General features: G+C 43.8%; 1 protein-coding gene and 1 long non-coding RNA gene across 7 annotated transcripts in view; one reads left to right on the top strand and one right to left on the bottom strand.

Moving 5' to 3' along the window:
• Window positions 1–7329, top strand: part of LOC125641086 (uncharacterized) — a 48934-nt gene extending 41605 nt beyond the window's left edge. For both annotated transcript variants that reach the window (XR_007357984.2, XR_012669729.1), the window contains 2 exons: window positions 4252–4389; window positions 7245–7329. This is a non-coding gene — a long non-coding RNA (uncharacterized LOC125641086). The remainder of the gene's footprint in view (window positions 1–4251; window positions 4390–7244) is intronic.
• The window catches only part of DAB1 (DAB adaptor protein 1), a 697001-nt gene that overhangs the window by 484057 nt on the left and 194117 nt on the right, over window positions 1–18827 (bottom strand). The gene's annotated exons all lie outside the window — the stretch shown is intronic.

The raw sequence follows: 18827 nt of genomic DNA, 5'->3' as shown, positions 1-18827 counted from the left end.
GCACTTATCCTTATTGAACCTCATCAGATTTCTTTTGGCCCAATCCTCCAATTTGTCTAGGTCCCTCTGTATCCTATCCCTGCCCTCCAGCGTATCTACCACTCCTCCCAGTTTAGTATCAATCACCCTCAAAGTATGTCAACACTTGAAACATTACAGCAGCACAGCTGCACCAGTGTAGACACCTATTACAGCAACAGAAGGGGTTCTTCCATCACTGTAGCAAATCCACCTCTCGAGAGAGAGGTGGTAGCTGGGTCAACAGAAGAATTCTTCCATCAACCTAATAGTGTCTACACTGGTGCTTAGGTCAGCTTAATTACATTGCACAGGTCGTAAAACATTGTTTACAGGCCTGAGTGATGTAGTTAAGCTGACCTCCACTTTGTAGTGTAGACCAGCCCTTAGTGTCTAGGAGTTCTACTTTCAACGTGTCAAGCAACAGAGCAGCACAAGGTAAGTAGACATGGAGGTAGAGGAAAGTATGGCTCCAGACTGGTATTTTCAACACAGCCTCAGAGAGCTAAGCACCCAACACTCACTGACTTCCAACTGGAGTTGGGTGCCCACTCCCATAGGCCCATTTGAGAATCCCAGCCTCAACATCCTCCAAATCTCTGCCTATATCAGTTTGTGGTGGGGCGGTGTCCCACCCCCCTGAGAAGAAGGGCTGAACCAGGCCAGAGAGGCTGCGCAGACCCACAGCCAATCAGAGAAGGCCTGGGGAGAGCCAATCAGGGCTGGCATAGGCCCTATATAAAGGCTGCCTAGTAAAGAGAGAGACTGTCTCTCCCTGGTGGTCAAGGGAAAAGGACTGGCTCCTGAGCTGAAAGGTAGCACCTTGGACAGAGCAGTGCTGGGGAAGGGCAGAAGGAGCTGGGGAACTCCAGCCAAGGAAAACCCCAGGCTGCTGGCCTAGCTACAAAGGGCCAGGCAGGTGCATAGGGCAGAAGGGGAAGCGGCCCAGGGATAATAGTAGGGCAAGGGGAGAGAAGGAGGGCAGAGAGGCTGCCGCTAAAGTGTCCCTGAGTCAGGACCCAGAGTAGCGGGTGGGCCTGTGTGCCCCCCCCCTCCACCTTGTACTACACCTGGCTGAAGAGGAGCGTGGCCTGATCCTGGCTGTGGCTGGTCCCTGCAACAAGGGGGCGAGACACTGAGGCTGCAGCCGGCCACTACAGCAGGTGTAGATTGTGGACCGCTAACAACACAAAACCCCCAGAAGGGGGCTAGACTGGAGCAGTGGGCACTGCCGGAGGGCAGTGTCCTGAAGAGGATGCTGCCGTGCGAGGAACAACACAGGTCCAGATGCTGGCAGGGCGAGAGAAGGATGAGACACCACCAGCAGAGGGCACTCCGCACTGGACAGAGCTAATTCCCTGAGGTGCCAGCGGGAGGCGCTGCGGGGGCGAGTCCCAACCCTGTCACACTGGTCCCTCATCCACTGCATGCAGTAATGTCTCCGTTCCAAGTTCCGGTCGAATGGAACTCTGACAATGGAGTATTTGTGCTGCAGACGAGAGCAACTGCAAAAGACTTGAAGGCAGTAGCTTTTGGTGTCTCAGGAGCATGAGCAGACTGTGATGAGTCAAATCTCTGCATTATGCAGTGAAGCCAGTCACTCTTGGCACTTCGTGATATGCCGCTCTTGATTGTTAATCTTTGTTGCCAAATACTGAACACATGCTGTTGTCTGCCTTTGATCCCACAGGTATCTCTGGTATAGTCTAAAGGCAGGAAATCAAGAGACTTATGTGTGTAATCCACAGTCAAGTAATGAGTATGTGTTTAGCCAAACCTAACATACTGGGCTAGAAGCACTGAGATGCTTACAGTGGTGTGAATGTTACTTCCTAACTGCACAGCAGTTATTAAAAAGCCAGCATTTTCTAACAGTTGCAACATAGTGGTCTCATATTACCTATACTTCAAATACCAGATCTGTGGTGAACTGTTGGCAAATAGTGACTTTCCACTGTCTTCTATTTATATCTCAGTGGTGAACATTATATTTCATTAATGTGGTCACTGCCACCATTCATCCACATTGAAGATATACATACAGTGTATGATGTAACTTCCTATTGTATGTAAAACCTATACCTCAAATGAGGGGAAAATGAAACTACTCAAGAAATCCCTTTTCTTCTCCCCCCCCCACTTAAAAATACAGGTTGTACAAACACAGTAAGGTCAAAATTGTATCTTTTTTGTTTGCTTCTGCATCAAATGCTTAATTCTACAGAACTATTTTGTGATTATATGGGCTACAAACTGTGCCATGATTTTATTTTTAAAAACATAGACCCCCACCTCTTTCAATAAGCAGTAATGTTTTAGAACTGGATTAATAATACTGAAAGATAATGGTACAAGTGTCCAGAGGCTTTACAGCCCCTGCAGATACCAAACACAGAACTGTAAATGCAATCTATAATATTCAGCACAGTGGCAACTCTAAAGCTGTCATTTTGCTGGACTTCCAAAAACAAACAATGCATATGCCATGAGAAAAAGGACACACTCCATCTGGTAGCTCAATCTATCATTGCCCTCCTGAAACAGAGTACCAGATATAATGCAGGCTGGAATGCCTCACTAAAGGGATGGTTTCATCCTTTAGTCTCAAAATTAAAGATGGTGTTTGAACTAAAGCCCCATATCTGAACACAACAAAATCCAGGGTCCTAATTCTCTGCTGGAATAACTCCATTGACTTCAGTAGAGTTACCCCACCAGAGAATTGGGCCCCAAATCTGGATCAGACTTTGCAAAGGATGGGCTAGACCAAAACACTTGACCTCAAAACGGCAGAACTTTGAGGATTCCAAAAGCCAGGGTCTGAATGAAAATTTTTCACCTTGACCCATTTCTAGTCTCAATTTTAAAAAAGCTGAGAGAGCTAAATATCAGTAAATTGATTTTAAAACAAAACTATTTATCAAACTACACAACCGATCTTCCTGCATTCGTGCAAAATATACAGAAAAAGGACCCTGCACTGGTATTTCCACTGCTCACAACACAGAGAATACTAACCCTCAGTTCAAGTGGGAGAGGTACAGCAGGTTGCATACAGTTTGTCACTATGATTCTTTGCTATTTGACAAAGCCATGGGAGCAGCAGTCACTCTGTGGTATGGGTTTTTGTTGTCTTTCCTGTAGACCCAAGGTATCTTAACGCTCTTTCCCTCTGCAGAGCAATCCAATCCCTTAATCGTGAAAAAGGGAGAGTCTGGAAAAAGCTGTGCTCAATGCTTGTTCATGAGAGGTTCTTCGTGCCTCGGCTGGCTAGCTAGCTAGTACACTTCTGTTTCACTGACTATACTTAGGTTTCTAATTTACTATAAACTAACACATAGCTTGTTGACCAAGTGGATTCAATACAGTAACCAAGGCACAAATACCCTCACCCTACAACCATCTTCTGTCACACACATGCAATTTCCATTGTGTATCAGACATAGTCCCATAGCTAAAGTGATAAGATTTACAACTAGAAAGCTAATTTCAGTCCCCAAATGCACAAATCATATACACAAAGTCTTTTCCAGCTGAAATTCTGCATGCTATTTATTATTACTGGGGGTAAAATTTTCAAATGCAAAGTGACTTTAGCACTCAGGAACCTAAGTCTCACTGAAAATCATTACCGTAAGCATTTGTGAGGCATGCAAAGTTAAACAGTGACTGGTATTTTTATTTTCGGTAAAGGTCTTTTTTGCCATCAAATATCTCAAGCAGAGTTGTGTAGGAATTCCAAATGTCCTACAGTTGAACTAGTGCAGAGGGGTATGTTGAATTATGCTGGGTGGGGGGAAAAAAACCCAAAACTTCTTGGTGTTACATAAAATCTCCACAAAGGTTACAGCTTTCATGAGGTGTCCATAACATTTGTAAATTTCATGATCTATTGCAAGGGAATTACAGGCACCATAAGTGAATCCTCTTTTGTAAGACCCATGCTCCAGATAAAAAACTTACAAATTCTGTACTTGGGCTCCAGCAAAATTTACTAGCTCCACAGAAGGAGAGAGACCCTGTAAGTCTTACCAGTTCTTCAGAAACTGCTGCAAAGCTTATCAATCCTGCAATAGTTTCAGTTATGCCCCTATCTCTGCTTCTACTTCATTTATACGGAGAATCCAAAGAGAAACAAACAGTTTCTCTACTAAACACAATTTTGACCTACTCTACTATCTGTATGGTTCAAACCCTCCTCCGATCTGAGAATTCCTGTCAATTTTCTTTCAGGTCAAGTTCCTGTGCAGAGAATTAATTGAAAAAAACATGAGATTGATCTGATAATTTTCAGAAATGGCATTTAAGATACACCATGGAGGTATGTGTTGTGTTGGTGGCACCATGAACAGCGCGCTGACTACTGACCAGGTGAGCTCCCCTCAAAATGCTGCCATCTGCAGGGTGGGAGGAGACTGGGAGAAGTTCCAGGGGTCTATTTCCTGTGCCCCTGAACTAGAAGTTGGGGAAAGAAACATGCCAGGGATCCCCTCATCCAGCTAGAGTGGGGGTCTTTAAGAGCTTCTGGGTCCCCACCTTCTCCCTGTTGCCCTACCTTTCCCCCTCCTTGAGCAAAAGAAGGGGATGATGGAATGGCACTGGGAGAGGCTGTGTTTACATATTTTAAACTTGCACTCATGGAACTATTCATTCTACACACAGGGAAAAAATAGAGTGAACATTGGCTGTAAAATTCATCAAATTCAAACCCATTTTAACTGGAACACTCATAGGGGACTTCAGTCTGAGGCTATTTCCCTGCCACATTGCAACTTCTTATTTCCAGCTGTTCTGGCTGTAGAGCAGTTAAATAAGCTGCTGCAAGGATCTTTCTTTATGTATTTTTAATAGTGTGAAAAGGGTATCTTGTAGAAAAAAGTCCATTCTCCTCTTCAAAAGTGGTTGAATTGACGGACGACTTTTTTTGTTTTTTAAATTCACTTGTTGGCAGATACTAAGTCTGAAAAATTTCAACTCAAAGACAAAAGTTTCAAAAAAGATAGAGATTAAAATGGAAACCATTATATAAATGGCAACTCTGCCAGTTGCTACCACATCCACTATTAAATATATGTATATTTATTAATTACCATCTGACTTGTACACAACAGGGGCCTAAATGTTTTCACATCTCCACCATCCCCCCTAGGAAAAGGAACAAAAGCTCTCCTCCCCTCCCCCACAGAGTAAAGCCACTTACTTAAGAAGAATCAACTCTAGGTGGCTCATTTCCTAGAGACACAGCTGGGTCCATTTGACAATTCAGTTCTTAAGTGGTAATTCCATCATTACCTTTCTCTTATGTCCTGAAAGACAGAATTTACCTACTGTAATTGCAAAAGACCATATCCTCACTGATGACAATACATGGTGGGTAATACGCTCATGAAGTGAGATGAATTGAACTCTCAGCTGGTAACAGACCCATAACCAGGATCATTAATCACACAGTCAGTTCCAGGCACATCTATTGGCAGTAATGGACTTCACACTGGAAAAATCCAACTCCTACTGCCAAGAGGTTAAAGGAGGGGGGCATTCTTCTTTATGAAAGTGGTGTTCCCCTAAGGAGCAGCAGCCTCAGAAAATGTGACTGTCCTCTCCTATTTCCCATCCTTCCGGCTTAAAGGCCTGGATGAGATTGCACAAATTAATACAAGCTGTTGACTCTTTTTTTTTAAAATTAGAGGAATTTAGGGATATATTGAATCTCAATGACCAGGATAAATGAGCAAAAATATAAAACTGTTGGAGAAAATGGAGGCTAATACATGGATCACTGTCTTTTAATTTTCTAACATAATATAAAAGCTTTTTTGCATGAACAATTATACATCAGCCATGCTCAACTTGAGCACAGTTCTACATATGATCATACCACTAACACCAAGCTAGCACACTGTTTAGATAAGATGAGCTCATGGATGAAGTATCCAAGCCACAACATGAGCAACCCATGGTTGAAGCTGAACTCAAGCAAGATGGAGGATCTGATGGAAGGCAGAGGAAAGCACTGCATCCTCCTTTGGTTGCGAGTACATATCCACAATGGGTCAATTCCATCTATAGGTTAGAAGTGCTACTGGATTCCCCGCTGGTGAATCCATAGCAGCACCCACAAATATTGCTTTCTACTATCTCCAGTTGGCTAAAAGACTCCATCCTAGCCTGGTAGATGATGTCTTGGCCTCAGTTATACATGCCTTCATAACCTTCCTTCTGGGCTACAACAATGCGATAAACCTGGTCATGAAACCATCAGCCCCAAACTCCAATGAGTACAGAACCCAGGAGTACATCTAAGTGATGCAGGCTATAGCAAGCAGATGAGAACTCTCTCTGCTTCTCTCTATGCCGGCTTCCTATAAAATACTGAATCAAGTTCAAAGTCTTGGTCCTTATCTTCAAGGTGCTCAAAGGCCTGGGTCAAGTATATCTAAAAGACCGCCTATATCTCCAGGATGAAGACTATGGTTGACACCTTTGCTCCTCTAGTATAGTAGAGCTCTCTAAAATAAAACTCTACAGTAAGGGTAAAACAGGTCTGTCTTTTACAGACAATTCTCAAAAAATAATTAGAAACTCTGGAACAAACTCCCCCAGGAAGTACAGACCATCCTAAACCTCCACCACCTTCCATTCCAAGTTCAAGATGCACATCTTCAACCTGCTTCTTTTACCACACACACACACACCCCGCAGTGTGTACATTTAAAAACAAAACAATACACTGCACACACAACTGTTCCCTTGGGGAGAGGATGAGAGAGAGAACAAGCCACATGTGACAAATGCTAGTCCTATTACTCAATGCACTGTTGGAAAGTGCTCAGATACCACTGTGATGAGGGAAGAATAAGAAGCTCTGTAGAACAGAATAGACTAGACTAGCACGTACTCCACATATTCAGTTTTAGGAGAATAATGACCTAACTGAAAGTATTAAGGAAAAAAATGTGCTTGTTTTTAAAGTAATAATTGGTAGCTTGTTGTTGCAGTATTTAAACTCTAGAAAGTGCCAAGTTAAATTGGTTCATTTAATAAATCATATTTTAATCTAGCAAATGTGTTTGTTTGTCCTGGAATTTAGAATTAGCTAGATGCATTTCATTGGCTCATTTGTCCTGTATTATAAAACAATTATGTTTTTTGTAATAAATTACTACCATGGAGTTTCAGAGTAACAAATTGTTTACTTAATATAAAAATTTCTCACTTTTTTGTAGAGTGCATAATCTTAGAACACAGCTGGTGGTGAACTGAAGGTTGCAAAGGAAAACATTTGTGTCATTCCAATATACAAAATAAATAAGATCTGAAGCAAGCTAACTGCATTCCCTCAGATTACTCTTTTGCACTTTAGTGTCATTGTCAATTTAAGTTTTTGATTTTTGTTTTTCATAAAATCAACTAGCTAGGAACAAGCAGAATCATTCTAACATGACATGACTAACACAACCAGACATGTGTCATAGCAATGAATGACTCATCAGACGGGGAAAATTCAAGAAGATGCAGTTTGCCAGCATACAATACCTGACCTTTACACTCCCCCCAAGTTACTGCACATACACATCTCAAACACATTTTTCTTTTATTTAAAAGAAAAAAAGAACCAACAACTTGCCAAAGGGGGGAAAGAGATGTGGTATTTAGTCAGCACTGGCATTTTCTGATGAGTCACAAAAAGCACTGGTAAGTGAAATCCCAACCTTCCTGCACATTTCACTGGAAATTCCAGAGTTCTAATCCTTCCCCTAACACGGATTTTTCGGAGGCCTTGGATAAGTGACTTAAGCTTGTTGCCTCACTTTCTCCCTCTGTATAAGGACGGTAAGAGTGATCTACCTTATATGGCTACTGTGAGGATTAATTAGTTAATGTCTGTAAAGTGCTTTCAAGATGTAATGCACAAAGCAGTTCTAAGTATTATTACGGATCCATCTGCCATTACTTTAATTTTTATTTAACCAGTCAACATACTGCCTTAGCATTACTAAATCTGCAGTGCAAACTTAAAGCTCCCTCTAATAATACTAAGTGAGGAGAAATATCAAAGGTAGCCCTGGTTTAAGTATACAGAGGAAACGGGACAGAGAGACGGGAGGGCTTCAGTTTACTAGGGCGATTAAATTTCTTTTTGAATTCTTGTGGTTATTAAGGGCCAGATCTTGAAACTGGGCTGTTCCCACATGAAGCCACATTGAAATCAATGGTGCTGCACACACGTCCGCTCACACATTACAACTTTCAGCATAGGGGCCCAATTATTTATAATATTACTCGTTGTTATACTATACGTTTGAAATTTTCCTTTAACTACTTATATCTTATAAACATCAATAAGGACATAACACGGGGGAGGGGGAATAACATGAAGATGGTAAACAGAATTCTGATGGTGATAAAGTGCCCACATATAGCGGATGATCTGATTTAAACACAAAGGGTAGACTAGTATCTGCGGGACTGATCAGTGTTTCATTTATAATTATGTGCATTTTTAAGCAATTAATCCAATCCAAATTTGAGCCAGCATGCAGAGAACAAGAAAAATTCTGCCATAAATAACTGCTATTTTTCCCCCTGTTGGACCTGCTACAAACAGTATACATTATTCTCACTGTACTGAAAGGTAGCTAGAAGAAGAAGCCAGACAGCTCAGAAGTCATATCTAAAAGAGATGAGAGAAGATTGTTAAAAGAAAGAAGGGAAATGAAGAAAGATCTGTATGCCAGAATGAATAGAGAATTTGTGCATGTCAGTGAAAACAAAGAGGAACAGAAGACCAGGGGAAGCAATGTTGAGCCCGTCAAGAAAAGCAAGGAAGAAAACCAAAGCTTAAAAATACTAGGAAGAAAGATGAAAGACGGGGAATGACAGAGCTATACTGGATAAAAATAGAAATGAAAGAGCTACTGCAGCAAAGACTATTGGGAAACATGAAGGATTTTTATGCCAAGCTTTACTACATCATTTGACTTTCCCACCTTCCCACCCACAAGTGCCTGATGCCCAGGAAACCATGAGGCCCTCCCACTGCAGGAAAAGGGTACACTGGAGGAAAGCAGGCAGAAAGTTAGAAAGCATAAGGATGCCATTTGATGGTTTTCGAGCGGGTTAGAAATAGCTCGAGGAGATTTCAGAATCCATGATAAGAATGGGGAGGTACCACAGAGAGGAGAATGCAACAGCACCATTGCTTCTGGAGGAGCCAGCACTCAAAGGGCACTGACTCAAAATGGGTCAGGGACCCTGGGAAATTACATTTCTAAGAGTGAGCCAGGTTGCTGAGGGGCTCACAGTCTTAGGGCTGCTTGGAAGGGAATGCTCTCCAAATGGCAGCTCTACCCACTTGCCTGCCTTTTGGGGAAGAGCAGCCAATGGCACTGCTGCGTGGGGCAGGCCGAGTTCTCTCTCTCTCGCCCCTGGACCACTCCGGAGCCACCACCATTCTCACAGGAGGGGAGGGGAAAGGAGGGAGCAGAAAGAGCCCGGGAGCTCCGCTCCCACCTCCTGCACTCCCTGCTGTGAGCAACGGGATGGCTCCTTTGCTTCTCCCTGCAACACCCAGCATGTGCTGGGGGAGAGGGGACTCTGCCAGAGAGGGAGGCGCAGAGTCCAGGAGGAGCAGAGGGGAAGCTGATGGAATAGAACGGATGTGGAGGCTAGGAAGGGCAGCAGGGAGTTTAGTGACTCAGCTTTGCCACAGGCAAGGATTGGCAGGGCAGAGAGGTGTCCTGATCACTCGGGACTAGGAGTGGCCGCAGAGCTTCTGCATCATCTATATACCATGGAGCGATGTACCCTGAAGGTACATACACAAGCTTTAAGGCCAAGACAAGGCAGCAGTACAGGATGAAACAGCCACACCACACCAGAGAATCCAGCCCAAAAGCTTATTGTACTGATGCAGAGTCAGAATTGTTAGTATTGCTATGGGGTCATTATTGTTCTATCAATCCTCCTTTTTCTTGCACAGGAATTAATTAGAGAGAGCTGGATCCTCAGCTGGTGTAAATGGTCTTGTCTCCTGACTTCGTCCGAGCTATGACATCGTACACAAAGCTGAAGATCTGGCCCAGACTGTCTATGAAATCTCTGCCTAGGAAACAGTGGTTTCCCCAAAGGGTTAAAAACCCTTCCCTTTCTCCCTCTTTGACATGCTAGCAATTCCTCCCCCCCAATACATAGGATGGAAACTGATGAGACTGTTTGGGTTTCTATGGACAGACTTGGCACTCTGTTCACTTCTCCCATATCAAAATGACCTGTAGAATTTAACACAGATGAAGCCAATAGGTTTCTATAGGAATTGCTCTAAAAACAGGGAGAAATTAACAGAGAATGATCTCCTTTCTCGAGGTTCCTCCCCACGTCCCTCTTTTAATAGCATTCTATAGCAGGGACATATTTCTGCAATGAATTCTACTGGGTTGTTCAAAAAAACACCACCGCCACACTTATTACAATAAGTTTATTGTCTTCTATTAAAACCTATAGGACTTTTCCTTTGGGGTCACTTGAAATGCAATAATCACAGTTACTTGAACTTCTCACGTGAAGACTTCACGGAGCTTCTGACACGCTCGTCAGTGGGTCATAGAGGATGCAGGGAGGGGGTTTCTAAACCCTATGGAATCTATGGAGGAGAAAGTAGCACTGATCCTTTAGGCTACCTCTCTCTGGTGCTGCCCAGCTTCTGCCCTCCCCGCTGGCATCACAGCTTCACTAGGAACTATGCTGTTCATGCTGCGTGATAACCCTCTTCCCAAAGGGCTGCCGCACAGAGCAGGAGTTCATGCTGCTGCTGCTACTAGAAGGGAGCATTAATATATAAATCAGGAGAGTGGATGGTCCTTTGCTTAACCCTTATTGCCCAACACACAGCACCATGCAAGGTAAGGAGTGGGGGGCTTGGGGGAGCTCTCAGGAAAGGGCGAGCATGAACTGGAGGTGCTGCTTCCACTATTCTCTGCTCCTTGCATCTACTCCTGCTTTTTCTCCCCCTGCCTGTGTAGATAGAGCGGAACATCTGGCTAACTATTATTAGTGGATTGGTCAGGGCTAGTGTGAAAGAGTCTCATTATACACATTAGGTCCATTATTTACGTGATTGTATGGTATCACACATCCCGCCCCCACCCTTGTATTTATTTTTTTGATGATTAACGTGCCATTCTTATTTCCTCTGCACAGGTCGTAGTTGTCTGTTGTAACTTAGTAAAAACATAAGGAGAAGGGAATTCTAAAATATATTGTATGTATGTATAAAACCAGATTCTGATCTGTCCCTCAGCTGTCTGATTTTTGGGGAATGGAGGGGAAAGCATTTGCAGAGAGGGTGCTTTTCAATAAATCATAATTAATTATACCTGCACACAAAAGTTTTGGCACACAATTAGGGGACTAATTATATTGACGCTGGCATGGCCTATTTAAATGGACACACACGCCCCCAGATCTGCCTGGTTGTTCCGTTTTTTTTATTTAGGTACACAGTCAGCGGGTTTTTGTGTGTGTGTTTTTGTTTTTTGGGTTTTTTGTTTTGTTTTTGCTATAAAGCACCACCTGTTGAAAATTTTAAAGCAACTGCAATTGCATGCCTAATTAATCATGTAATTGCCATTGTTACAGGGGCACCTTTTTGAAAATGTAGCCATCATAATGCTTTGATGACATAAAAAGAGCACGAAAGAATTCAGATATACAAAGGCTCTCAACCTTGCATACTTTTGCAGAATTTTATTGTGCGAACTGTCCTCAGCTCCCATTATAGGCTCTGAGAAGCAAGGGCACTCGGAAACTTTCAGGAGCTGCTGAGTGTCATCCAGGAATGGCCTCGTTAAAACTTAAAGAAAATTGCAATCACTTTTTCTTGTGGGACAGGAATATTTAAGCAGAGTCTATTGTCTGATAGTGATTAATGCAAGTAGGACTTGTCCACATGGAGAGATTTTGCTAGTTATGTTGTTATAGTTATACAGATACTACCACTGTGTGGACAGTCTGAACAGTCTCATTCCATATAAGAGTTGTTTTTTTCTGTTTAGTTTAAACCCTTCCTAAGTGTAGGGTTGCCAGGTGTCCAGTTTTCAACTGGAACACCCGGTGGCTCTGGCCAGCACATGCAAGCTCCCTACCTGGCTCCACATGGTTCCCCGGAAGCGGCAACGTCCCTAGGCGCAGGGGCAGGCAGGGTGGCTCTGTGCGCTGCTCCCGCCTTGAGCACCAGCTCCGCGGTTCCCATTGCCCGGGAACCACGGCCAATAGGAGCTGCAGGGATGGCATCTGCGGACAGGGTAGCACGCAGAGCCCCCTGGCCTCTGCGCCTAGGAGCCAGACATGCCAGCCACTTTGGGAGCCACCTGAAGTAAGTGCACCCCACACCCTCTCCCGCACCCCAACCCACTGCCCCAGTCCTGAGCCCCATCCCGCACCCAAATGCCCTCCTGGAGCCTGCACCCCAACCCCCCTTTCCATTCCCCATCTCCCTGCCCCAGTCCTGAGCCCCCTCCCACACCCAAACTCCCTCCTGGAGCCTGCACCCCAAACCCCTGTCTCAGCTCAGAACCCCCTCCCAGAGCCCGCATCCCTTCCTGTACCCCAACCCCCCACCCAAAGCCCCCTCCCACACCACAAATCCCTCCCATGACCCAACCCCTTACCCCACCTTGGAACCCCCTCCCACACGCCAAACCCCTTGGCCCCAGCCCAGAGCCCCCTCCTGCACCTCATCCCCAGCCCCACCCCAGAGCCCACATCCCCAGACTGAGTCCTCACCCCCCTGCCCCAGCCTGGAGCCCCCTCCCACATCCTGAATCCCTCATTTCTGGCCCCACCCCAGAGCCCACACCCCCACCCCAGAGCCCCCTCCCACACTCTGAACTCCTAGGCCCCACGCCCCAGCCCAGAACCCCCTCCTGCACCCCAAACCTTGCCCAGACCCACCCTGGAGCCCTCAGCCCCTCCCACACCCTAATCCCCTACCCCAGCCTGATGAAAACGAGTGAGTGAGGGTGGAGGAGAGCGAGCAACAGAGGGAGGGGGAATGGAGCGAGCAGGGGTGGGACCTCAGAGAAGGGGCGGGGCCTTGGAGATGAGGTGGGACAAGGGGGCAGGGCCAGGCAAGGGTGTTCATTTTGTGCAGTTAGAAAGTTGGCAACCCTACCCAAGCAGCATAATTACTGAAGGAAAAGGTCCTCTTATAGCAGAATAAGAGTGTTCACAGGTGAAGATTATACAAGTATAGCTTTCCTCTGTAGAGAAGACCTACGAATACTACTGTCCAGTATTCTATCTGGTGTACTCTATCTTACTGCCCCTAAATCCTTCAAAGCACTTTTACAGAGGGATGAACAAATGGATCTAAACTTTCTCCCAAACGAGAAACAGTTTGAAGGTAAAAAGAATGAAGTTAATTTGATTGTTTCCTAATTTTTTATGAGGAAACCTCTGGCTAGGGCTGGGAGCAGACATTCAGAAATGGAAGAAGAAAGTTTCTCCTTGTGGCATTTCCAACCCAGTTTTGCAGACTCAAGAATTTTGGATTAGGTTTGAACAAACCAAAAAATTTTTGGTGATTATCCAATGGAGCCTGCAAGCATTGGGATGTTTTTTCCAATCACTATGTTTCTGCTTATTAGAATACCATCAGGGCTTTTCAGTGAATGGCCAATTTTATGTCCAGTTATAAAACAGTGGCTTTTCTATATCCGTATTTAAAAGTAAAACCGTACTGCTCAGTGTCACCTACTAAAAAGAGCAGTGGATGGATTCTATGCTTGGCTTGGTCATTGACCTGCTGGGTGATCTAGGGCAAGTCACTTCACCCCTCTGACCCTCAGTTTCCTCACCTGTTAAACATGGGGTAATGATGCGGACGTCCTTGGGAAAGTGCTTTGAGATCTACTGATGAAAAGTGCTACGTCAGAGCTAGGTAGTATTATATTGTACATTTTAAGCACGGGGCACAGGGTATACATGCATGAAACCAGTTGAACATATCAACAGCTTCATGCCAAATCTCTCATATGGCAGCCTGATGAAATAGAGATTGGGATTTTCTCAGACATCATATACTGGAATAGCGAGTACACTACCCTGGCCTATGTTTGATTGTATTGTTGTGGAGGAATCTACTAATCTGTTCCCTATGTGGCATTCCCATTAAATGCAGTGGAACTGTGTACATGTGGAGGTGATAGGGTTATTGGCTAAAGCACCAAAGAGCAGCATCTCAGCGTAATATGTAGAGCTTTTTGTAGATAACAGGCATTTTGTGCTCATCACTGCCTTCTCTCACAGCAGTTAAACTTTTAAAAATATTAAAGCTTTTACAGCTGGATATGAGACAGCCTTGATTAATCCTTTCAGAGAGCAAGAGTTAATGTGCAAAGATAGCTGCATTCAGGGCTTTTTGAAAGTTCTAACAGTCTTCTTAGTTAAAGGTAAAGAACTTTTTTAAAATGACATCCAGTACGGGCAGAGAATACTAATGGCGCAGTACACAGGATAGTTTGCTAGAAATTTTAAAAGGGTCTGGTATCACTTTTCTGTTTCAGAACAGAAAGCTGGACCATGCAGAGGTGGGGGAGGATGAGTCTGGAATGTCAACTCAAGTGTAGTTGAAAGGATGTCTCTATGATTTTTGCCCAAGAGCTTTCTGCTTCTTCATTGCACAAAAACACCCAACAAACCAAAACAAAACAAAATCAGTTTTTACAAGCCTCCAGGGTCTCTCACATGATATTCTGTAGAATATAAACTCTCACATTAAGCATAAAATGATAACAAATGAAAAACTTCCCCTCTGGACCATAAAAATCTCTCTGCAGTATACACATGTAGTACAACAGACCAACCATGTATTACATAAGTCTCGTGGCACCAGAGCAAGAATGCTGCTTACAGCAGGACAGTCCTTTCTGGACCGAATGTGCCTTATTCAAATTCCACAAGTGATGGGTGAACTGTGAGGCCAGAGAACAACCAAACAGTGAAAGCGGCACCCGAAAATGGCATGGATTCCCCAGTTTCGGATGGCAGGGGAAGGCCCACTTGTAAATCTTAATGTGCCCAGCCTCTCAAAAGGGGAAAAAAAGGCACCAGATAGAAATTGCAACTTGCCCCATTTTGCCAAATGTAGCAGATGTTTCCTCGATGGTTACATAAGCATTCAGAAAAGAAAAGCCCTTGATTCAGACTAAGGGACATGTCTGGCTTAATTGGGCATTAGCTACTTGCCCCCAGTTACACCCACCCTACAATCCCACTGTAGTCTGAAGGCACAATCTAGCCCCAAGCTTGCGGAATTAGGAAGCAGTGTGACTAAGAGATGTGAGTAGGAAAATGGATTGTAGACGGTAGAAACAGCCTAGACAAAAGGCCCATCAGAAAATGTGAACATATTAAATCCAGTATTTACGGGGGATGTTAATGTGACAACTCCCCAAGGAGTACAGAAAGAGCTGGCTGCTGTTGGGAGACAATCCACTAGAGAAAGTAATCTCCACTGAAAGAGTACCAGAAGCCCAAACACTACATTGAGGCTTTGTCTACACTAGCACTTTTGCCAGTAAAAATTTTGTTGGTCGGGGGGGTGGGGTTGGGGGGGGGGAATGGACAAAAGTTTCACTGAGAGAAGTGCCGGGGTGGACAGCACTATGTTGGCAGGAGATGCTCTCCCGCCGACATAACTATTGCCACTCGTTAGAGATGGTTTAATTATGCCGGTGGGAGAGCTCTCTCCCACTGGCATAGCGTGGCTACACGGGAGACCTTACAGCGGCGCAGCTGCGGTGATACAGCTGTGCCACTGTAAGGTCTGTAGTGTAGACAAAGCCTTAGTCATACCAGAGCAAACCCTGGTTCCATGGGAGTGTCCAGAATCTTTATCTTAGTTATATCACAGGCCTCTCTCACCGTGGTGTGTAAGCTCTGGGTGGAATCTAATTTGGCCCAGAGTGTCTTCTGGTTTCTTCTGATATTTGTGCTGTGCTTTTATGTTGAATAGCTGACACAATGGCCAAATGTGATTAAATGGGCTTAGATTGAAAGAAAAAGAAATAAAAGCCTCCTGAAGGACCCCCGGGAGCAATGGGTTGGCAAGCGTGTGGGGCAGGATATTTAGATGGAAGCACAACTGGTAACAATCCCAGCACTGAAGGGCAGTGTCAGAATCTGAATGAGGAGCTTGGTCGTGACAAACAACTGACAGACCTTCTCATTCTCAGAAACAGGGATCAACTGTTATTGTTCTCAGGTTTCTAATCGGATGCTATAGTTCAACACAAGTAAAGCTTGGGGGTGGGGGAAATAGGAGACAGTATAATTCAATTATCTCCATCACTTCAAATGGCTGATTGGGAGCCATCACTCAGGAAGCCATCCAGATTTCAAGAGGTGGCTAATCACCTCTCTCTCTCTCTTTTTAATTCTGTCAAAGAAGGGCTAAATTAGGGAATGACAATTTGCAAAGCAGGAATGTATTCTCTCCTAAATCAGGTCTGGAATAGCCATGAGATGAACTCTGATAATGCAGTCTGCAAACCCTGAGAGCCAAAGCTGGGCAAAAATGTTTAATATGGTCAAATCCTTTAATCCTCATATCTGCTGATGCAGAAATGGAATATTTCTACCATTTATTACCAGAAACATTATTTTCCAATTCCATCAATGTAGCCGGAAGATCTTATGCAGCAAGGACGGTGGAGGCTTGCATTTCCTTAGCTGGACCATTTTGATTCTAATTTATTTAGACACAAAGCAATATATCCAAAATAAACAGCTCTATATTTCTTTAAAGAAGAAGAAAGTCTTATTTCATCAATTAGTCTAGAACTTTTTACCTTCTTCTTCGCAATCCTGTAAAGTTCAGTAAGTTGAATTGCCCCCAAAAGCTTAGAAATTAATCAGTCATGCAATGAAAGAAAGAGCCTTCTCTTTCCCATAATACAGGAAAATTAAATATCATTAACCGGCTTCAGGCTAATATAGTGAAAATTGATCGATCCCTCCCTTTTCACACTGTCCTATATCACAAGCGCAATGAGGTCAGTTGATAAGGGCTAGTAAATTTTGAACAAATAAAAGGAAATACTTCTATAAAGCCAGTCTATAGAATTTTCTGTTACAGGAGGCCATCAGGTAAAACGCTGTGGCTGGATTTATAAAGGCTGGATGATGTTTTGATCAACAATATCTGCCAAGAGAAGGGGATGGGCTGGGGGACAACACCAGAGGGAGACGGGAGTGGAATATGGTAATGGTGATTAAAATTTCATACTTCAGGGCACAAAACAACAAGGAATCAGGAAGGCTTTCCTCACATTGCATTGCACATATTGGCTAGCTGTGTTATTTGCAGTTGGAGGTACATCTTCCTCTGAAGCATCAGGGACTGGCCACAGCAGGATTGTGGACTTAACGTATAATACTTTACTACTTGCCTAGCAATTTATATCTTCAAAGTGCTGTTCTGAGAGTAACTAAGGAATCCACATAGCACCCCAGTGCAGTCAGGTAGCATCATATCCTGCATTTTACAGATGGGAAAAACTGTAGCACAATATACTGGTCCAGGGCAATGTAGCAAGTTTGAGTGGGGATTAAATTTACTGACTGAGTTCCTGGCTCACAGTCCGAAGCCAAATCCACTAAGCCATACTGCCTCTCACAGATAAACAGTCAGACCTGGTATGGCAAATCCTATTTTCCTAAGATTCTGGTGATACAATGCTGCTTTGATTCATTCCCACAGCTCGTGAGTACAGATGAGAAAAGATGGACTGATCACAAGTAAAAAGTTAGTATTTATTAGCAGTCCATAACAACTATTATAATACATTATTCCCTACCCTCTGCTACTTAGATTTTAAACTCTTTGGGGGACTCATAGACTTTAAGATCAGAAGGGACCATTGTGATCATCTAGTCTGACCCCTTGCACACTGCAGGCCAAAGAACCTCACCCACCCACTCCTGTAATAGCCCCTTAACCTCAAGCTGAGTTACTAAAGTCTTGAAACCATGGTTTTAAAAGACTTCAAGTTACAGAGAATTCACAATTCACACTAGTTTAAACCTGCAAGTAGCCCGTGCCCCATGCTGCAGGGGAAGGTGGAAAAACCCCTATGGTTCCTGCCAATCTGACCCGGGGCAAAATTCGGGACTATCTTTTTGTTCTGTGTTTGTGCAGCGCCTAAGTGTCTTGGTCCATAACTAGGATTTCTAGGTGCTACAAAAATACAAATAATGGTAAATAACAATTCCCAGTGTATCTTCTTTTACTTGCACCAAACCTCTTGGATTCTAAATTGGGATTTTCAGAAGCGTCAAGTGAGTCAGGAGAACAAGTGTAATTGAAAATCAACAGGATTTGTGCTCCTAAGTCACTTTAAAAAAAACAAAACAAACCAAAAAAACCACCTCACCCTAAACTTTGGGGGCAAAGCTTGTCTGTATCTTTGTGCTTTTTACAATACCGAACACATTATTGGTGCTAAACACAGAATTATTAATAACAAACAACTACAGTTAAAGATACAAGGAAGGCGATGTAATATCTTTTATTGGACCAAATTCTGTTGGTGAGAGAGACAAGCTTTCGAGCTTACATGGAGCTCTTCTTCTGGTCTGGGAAATATATTCAGTGCCATACCGCTAAATACCAGCTGGAACAGATTGTTTAGCATAAGTAGTTAACACATATTTCAAGGAACCATTCAAAGTAGCCTGTTAACACCCCTCCAGTCACAGGGGGGGGAAAGTAAGGGAGGTGGGGGGGAACGGTAGCTGTCCATGTCTCT

Source organism: Caretta caretta, chromosome 8 (assembly GCF_965140235.1).
Source record: "Caretta caretta isolate rCarCar2 chromosome 8, rCarCar1.hap1, whole genome shotgun sequence".
In the NCBI taxonomy this organism is placed as follows: domain Eukaryota; kingdom Metazoa; phylum Chordata; order Testudines; family Cheloniidae; genus Caretta; species Caretta caretta.
Note: the sequence above shows the minus strand (reverse complement) of the source record. Positions and strands in the feature narration are given on the sequence as shown.